This window comes from Rhinolophus sinicus, linkage group LG03 (genome assembly GCF_036562045.2).
Source record: "Rhinolophus sinicus isolate RSC01 linkage group LG03, ASM3656204v1, whole genome shotgun sequence".
NCBI classification, from domain to species: domain Eukaryota; kingdom Metazoa; phylum Chordata; class Mammalia; order Chiroptera; family Rhinolophidae; genus Rhinolophus; species Rhinolophus sinicus.
Genome location: NC_133753.1, coordinates 190,366,369 through 190,373,545, shown reverse-complemented (window position 1 = coordinate 190,373,545; position 7,177 = coordinate 190,366,369). Strand labels below are relative to the sequence as shown.

Sequence of the window (7,177 nt, the reverse complement as noted above, 5' to 3'; positions counted from 1 at the left end):
ATCTGTGGGGTCTCTGGGACACCCTGGGACATTCTGCTTGGAGCACCCTCCAAAATGAGGGTTTAAAATAAAGGCTGTAAGAGTCTCTGAGGTGTGGGACACTAACAAAGTGGATCTCTAATGTCATGCAGAGTCTGAAGGACATTCTGAAAGGTAGGGAGTGAATCAAGGTTTTTGAGGATGGCAGGCACAGCGTCCCTGGGATTATGGTCAAAGGAGAAATGATTGCGGCAACACTGAGGTGTGTGGAGAAGGTCCAGAGGAAGAGCCCTTCCCTGAGACAGATGCCCTCTCCCCCAGTTGGTGTACCCTGTTGTGACTCTCCCCTAGATTTCCCTAGCCTCAGGCAGCTGCAGAGACATATAAAGTCCCATTATCATGAATATTCCACTTTCCCGGCTTGTTAACGCACCACTATCACACAGGATCTCCAATAAGCACATAATTTAATTCTGAGCATCTTGACTGCCAAGGAGTAAAAAGAAACATGGTGAGTTCCATAGTTTGCATTAGCTCATAAAAGGAAGCACAACCATCTGTCAGAGATAAACTCTCCTACTACCAAATTCTAAAACAGCTAGCACACGGGCCTTTATTTATTAAAGGGGAAATTAAATAACAGAAGGCCAGCGTCTTCAAACGCTGAGTCCCAGGAAAGGCAGAGCACATCATGTTAAATCTTGATTTCTGTAGGGCTCCAGGGTAAAATAATGTGGACATATTCTGTCTAGGGTAATTCTTAACATTCTGAATGGGGGGCTCCAATCGTGTGCGACATACTGCTCCCCTGTAGTTCAGTCTAGTCTCCCCTTCAATAGCATTGGCCTCTCTTCCACTCTACACTCTATCTCAGGAAGACAAATATACAGGGACACCAATCAGGTAACGTCAGAGAGAGTGGACGAGACAGGAAGGCAAGAAGACCAGGGTTCTGGGCAGATGTCCCCAAGGTAGAGACCGGGATGGAGGGGAGTGAAGGAGTGAAAGGCATGGCTTTGAAAGGGCCGCAAAGCCCCAACCCACCACTTTGGAAAACTCCAGGGAATATATTTCAAGCAGTAGATATGAATTCCTTTCCTTCTCTGAGGTTGTGAAGAGTTAGAGCTGATTTCCCTTCCAGTGTGGTGCTTTTAGCTAGAGACCCCCTCCCGCCACCCCCAGGTGATCGCAGGAGAAGGGTTTGCTGGAGGAGGCAGTGAAGGGAACCAGCACACAAGCTGGAATAGAGCAGCACTCCAGGCTGACTGTGTCTCCCATCCACCCTGCACTTCCCCTGCTGCACAGTTGTCTCTCTTTTCTTGTCTCCTTTCTCCAAGTTTCCTAATTCAAGTAGGAATGAGTTCAGTCAGGTGCTTTCTTACCTCTAGAAGGGAGGTCAGGCTGAGCAGGGAGCAGATGGGGGCTGCCTGGTAAAAGCAGTGACTGCATATGCAGCCTTCCCTGGGCAGGAACATATGCCAGGCAGTGCCTGAAGGCCAGCGTCAGGCAGGCAACCTGTATTGCTCTATCTCACTTGCCCAGGGTCACACAGCTAGCACTAAAAACCAGTTCTTACTGGGGCTTTTTTCCCCTCTATGACAGCATCTACCTGGTCATCTCTAGAAGGTAGTCAACTATACTGGTTTTTAAAAAGAAATCCAGTTCATGAATGGGGGTTCCTTGTTGCTTTGTGTAGGCTCTGATTTTACTCTGAGACCAGTGATAAACAGGAAGTAAAAAGAGGCCAAGGTGCTCTCAAAGAAGTGGTTTTCTTATCATGTCTCTAGTCCCTTCGAGCAGGCAAGTGGATGGGAAGAGATAGAAGTGTGTGGGCAGAACCCCTAGGCTTGTGAGGGAAGGCGTCCTTTGAGTGTGGCTGCAGAAGCCATCTGTGCAGTGTGAGGTGGGCAGCCGTGACCGGTCCACTCACCCAGGGCGGCCCCAGTTTTCCTTCTGCCGGTGGGTGTCCTTGCTCTCCCAGCCAGCTCTGCCTGGGTGCAGGTCCCATTAAGTTGGTGTGACGGCCCCCAAGCATGGTCTGGAGCCTTTACCCTGGGAGGTGGCAGCCGCTGGTTTCTAGTTAAGGCTCTGTCCACTACCGTCTTTTGCAAAGCTTTTTACAAACTTCTGCTTTATTTCCTAAGGTTTTTAATGAGTCCACATAATCTCCCACTTTTGACCTTAAATCACTTACAATCTTCTTGTACAATAATCTACACCTGCGCTCTCATTCTGACTAAAGGCAGAATCCTTACAAAGCACCCAAGAGGTGTTACAGGATGAGGTTCCTACACTTCACCGACCGCATCTCCTGTTTCCCGCCACACTCCAGCACAGTGCCCTCCTGTATATTCTCCACGTGGTCTAGCCCACCGGACTGCCTCAGGGCCTTTGCACTTGCTGCTTTCTCCCCCGCCCCCCAGACATCCACTTGGTTCATTCTGTCATTCTGATCTTTGCTCAAATGTCACCTCTATGTCGCTCACTGCAACTGGCCCCAGCCTTCTTCCAGGTCCTGTCTAACTCTTGTCTATTGTACGCCTTATTATCATTGGACCATTATGCATTTTACTTATTTGTTTGTTGTCTTTTCCCCCACCCTACTAGAAAGTAAGCTCTGTGGGGGCAAGCATTTTTGCTTGTTTTGGTCACTGTCGCTTAAAACAGTGTCTGCTGCATAGGAGGGCTCAATAAATCTTTACTGCATCAATAAATCAAGCCTTCTAGAGCAGCCCCAAACTGGACACCAGAGTCTTTACAAGGCTTCCTGTGTGCAATGGGAGGCCTTCAGCGAGTAATCAATGACTCTGAAATACAAGAATCTTCACCATCCCTGCAAATGAACCGAGGTCAGAACTTTCTCAGGATCTACACTAGACAGAAGCAGTAAGACCAGCTCTTGGGAAAAGCAAAGTAGATGCTTTTTTTTATTGGTGCTTTCCATCACTCTTTTCCTTTTTCAAATCCCTCATTACTTCAGGCCAACCCTGGGCTAATCCACTAATCCTCTCTATAAGGCATTAAGCGATAAAGGTTTAAGGTGTTAGCACTCTCAGGAGTATTTACCCTTTAAAAAGAAATCTTGAGGACCAAAAGTTGGCCAGGATCACGATGAATGAATCTCACCTTGCAGAATTTCAGATTCTGCGTATTTGGGGCTGGGGGCTCAATTTGGAATTCTTTGAGTTACTGTCTAGTAAGAACAGAGAGTCAGCAGTTATTAAGCAAGGATCAATTTGAAACCAAGGCAGCAAATGTAGATACTGTCATTTTTCCTATCCACCCTTGTCACTTCCCAGGAATAATAAAACCTTGCCACTTCTAAATGTGAGCTCACTTCAAAGCTAAATCTGCCTTTATCTTTTCTTCCAGTATTATTGGGTTTCCCTATTATCAGATCAAGATCTTCAACTCCCAGGCCAAATGCAGGCAGTCACAAGCATGTGTGCAGACACATGTTTGCATGTACACACACACACACACACACACACACACACACACACCTTTTGCCACCTGTGCACCTCAAATGCTCCCAAATTCCATCCTGTGTTCCTTTTCTAGGCTTATTCCACCTAATTTCCTTTCCACCTCTCACCCAGGGCTTCTTTGCTTGATTTCTATATTCAGCGGTATCCCAGTGCCTGCACTAAAAGACTCTTACCAATCAGCCCCCAAAGGCAGTCAAGCCATTCCTGGGGACCGTGCCTATGAATACGGGTTCAGGGCAGGGTGAGCACGGCTCTGGCCAGGACCTTCCTGGTTAGTGGATGAGGAAAGGAATCCGAGAAGCTGGATTCACTTGGAGTCATTGGTGAGCAGATTTAGCGTGGCCTGGGCTTCGGGGCCCTGGCCCCCGTGGGTCCACTCTTCTCCTTCCACAGGCTTCTTAATCTGCCAACTTGGTAGTACCAGGGCATTTCAAGTGACATCTCTACCCAGACTTTCCCACTGTATGGCCCAGCCCTTAGGACACACATAAAAACCCAGCCCTTGGCCCCATGCCTTTCTCATTTTTTTAAACTCATCTGCTTGATAAACTAGTCAAGTCTAGAAACCCCAGTATCTTTATGCCCTTTGACTCAAATTCAGAGTTCCAACTCTGGCCAGAGGTCAAGTGTTCATCTGGACATTTCTGTAGTATGTACTCACTAACCTCAATTTATTCCTGTAGCCCTAAGTTAAAAGTCCCCACGGGCCTCTGGATTCTTTCTTTTTCTGTACCTTAAGCACCCATCAGGTATTATCTATAAGATCAATATGTAAACCTCTCTCTAGAATGACAGTTTCACTCAAAAATTTGGAGGACTAGATTAGCTCGTGTGTTTCCTAAGGCTGCCATAAGTCTACGTACCACACACGGGTGGCTTAGCACAGTAGAAATTCATTGCCTTAGTTCTGGAGGTTAGAAATCCAAAATCAACGTGCCGGTAGGGCATGCTCCCTCAGACATCCATAGGGAAAGCCTTCCTTGCCTCTCTCCTAGCTCCTAGCTTTGTTAATTTCCAGTATACATGCAGAGTGGTTCTCCGGCAATGTTTGGCGTTCCTTGGCTTGTAGATGCGTCATCCCAATCCTTCATCTCCACGTGACATTCTGTGTGTTTCTGTCTCAGGTGGCCATCTTCTTATAAGGACACCAGTCACACTGGTTAGGGGGCCTGCCCTTCTCCAGTATGATCTCCTCTTAACTAATTATATGTGCAATGACCCTACTTCCACATAAGGTCACAGTTTAAGGTACTGGGGGTTAATACTTCAATGCATTGGGGAGGGGACATAATTCAACCCCAAACAACTGGTAAATGAGTTAAGATGTTATTTATACATTAAAATAAATACAGGCATACAAGGAGAAGGAAAAACTCAAATGCAATTCTAAGAAAAAGCCAGCAACTTGAAAGACATGTTCATCTTGTGGTAGCTGCTTGGGTTCCCCTCCCAAAACCCCAAGGATATCCCTTGCACCTGCCTCTTCACTCTCCTCCATCTTGAGGGGGTTTTTTTTTGGTGAAAACGTTTGAGAAACACTGATAACAAACAATGGCTGGTCTATCTGACAGGAGCTAGTTTGACTGCACAAAGCTGAACACTCAACTTATGGCTGCTCGACTAAATCAGGGGCTTCTTTTTCTTGTCTGTTTCTATGGAACAGGAAGTTTGGAGGCGGGCAGCTCACTCAGTCATCTGTGCCATGTGCTTCTGTCCTCATGTTCACTCTCTCATAGTCACACAGTGGCCTCTTCACCTCCAGCATCTTTTCTGTGCTGTGGAGAAAAGCGAACAAAGGGCAAAGCGTAAAGGGCACACGCATGCTGAGTATGAACTTTCTTGTGAGACCTGCCCAGTCCTTTCACTCACAGCTCATCAGCCAGCACCCTGTCCCACAGCCACCACAGCTGGGAAATGGAGTGTCTTAACCTGGCCTGGGTTCTCCTAAGAAGGAGAGAAAGAATCTCAAGCAGGTAACTTGCATGTCTGTCCCAGCTGGCTTTCGCTGTTTCGATTGCTCCGTGCCTTCAGGCCTGGTAGAGTTCTGGGCACACAGGACACATGCTGATGCTTGTGTGCTGATTGCAAAGGATCTGCTCATCTTGTAGGCAAGACAGGAAACATGAGCGACATACATGATGTAATGCAGCACGCGATCGAATGCCAGAATGACCGTCGCTGCAGAATACAGGGAAGGGAGAGATCAATTTGAGTTATGGAGGAGCATCATAAAAGGGGATGAAATTCGAGCTGGATTTTGAAGGTTGGGTAGGATCAACAGCAGCTGTCATAAAACCCTGTTTAGATCCCCCTCCACATGCTCAGATGGCAGAAGGAAAAAAACCCCACAAAAAACAAACCTGTGTGCAGCCTCTTCTCTTATTGCAATCTGGGTGAGCCTTCATGCATGTCTCACACTCAGACACAAGTCTTTTATATCTCTTTCCTGGAATCGACTCTCCCTGAGGTAGAAGAATTGGTCAATGTCTGGGTCTCGACCCTGGAGAGCTCTTCTACCCAAATACACACAAACCTCTCTGTGCCCACCTCATCGCCAACATCCTTAGCAGTCATTACCACTCGCATTTCCTTTCCAGCTATCTCCCGACACCCAGAACTTGCCTCCACCTGTGAACCCTCCCACACGAGTTAGCCTTTTCCAGTTGTCACTTCCCAAGTACCGCCACTGTGGTATGGCCAATCTTTCTATGGGTGCGTGATAGCCAACCTGTCCACCTCCACCCCTAGCAGTTTTTATTTTTCAAATTCTTGATCTTTCTCTATCATTTAGTTAGCAACTGGGGCCTCTGTATTCACTACCCGCAGGGTAGGGTTACTATGGGCAGGATGCAAAGGGGAAGAAAGAAGTCAGCACTCGGCTGCTGAATTTGTAGACACTCCTGGAAACCATGGCAGAAGGAATAATTGGAGGGAAAGGGTTTCTGAACACTAAAATGGAGTCTCCTAGGATCACAAGGGTTATGTCCAAAACAATAAGATTTGGAAGAAAGCCTGATGGAACTGGAGGGAGGTTTCTTCCTGCAGAGGAAATAATTCTGCAATCTGGGGGAGAGGCGATGGATAGCATTAGACCCCAGACTCTCTGAGAAAAGAAGTCTGTGCCCAGGTGGGCTGGAGGGACCTGGGAGCACAGAGAACTTGGCCTCACTTTCTGGGGTAGGAAGGGAGGGGAAGGGGGTCTAGCACCCCTGTGTGTAGCTGAGTGTTTCTCTGAGTGGTTGGGAGTAGCTCAGGACAGGCCCTGTGGTTGGGTGAGGAGGACACACCAGCAGAAAGCAATGTCCGCAGTCCAGGCAGGAGTGTAAGGGAGGGGACAGACCTGGGATACCCATCTGCACCGGTACCAGCATGAACCCCTGATGACCAAGGATCGTGTGCAACCTCTCCATCCCCACAGCATGATGCCACATGCTGTGGTATCTTCACTGCCTCTGGAAGCTTGGCTGCAGTCTTGGGGAGAAGGCAGGACTGCGAAAATACTCCACTGATAAAAGTGCTGCAAATCCAGTTTTCCCTGAACCAGATTAAGCTTTCGGCTATGAGGAGGAATGGGAGCTGGAGTTAGAAATTACATGACAGAAAAACAAGAAAAAGGAACATTGTCAGCACACCTCGGCTAACAGGTGTGAAATGGTCTGTGAAATTTGGACCTACTGCGTTTTTTCTTTTCGAGATACTGCCCACTGTAA

At 47.6% G+C, this 7,177-nt stretch overlaps 1 long non-coding RNA gene across 1 annotated transcript; it reads right to left on the bottom strand.

The window, feature by feature from the left end:
- Positions 1 to 4,919: 4,919 nt before the first annotated feature.
- Positions 4,920 to 6,230, bottom strand: LOC109435516 (uncharacterized). The gene is made up of 3 exons (XR_002135982.2): positions 5,828 to 6,230; positions 5,337 to 5,645; positions 4,920 to 5,242 (listed from the first exon to the last, which is right to left on the bottom strand). It is a non-coding gene; the product is annotated as an uncharacterized LOC109435516 (long non-coding RNA).
- Between the last annotated feature and the right edge of the window lie 947 nt (positions 6,231 to 7,177).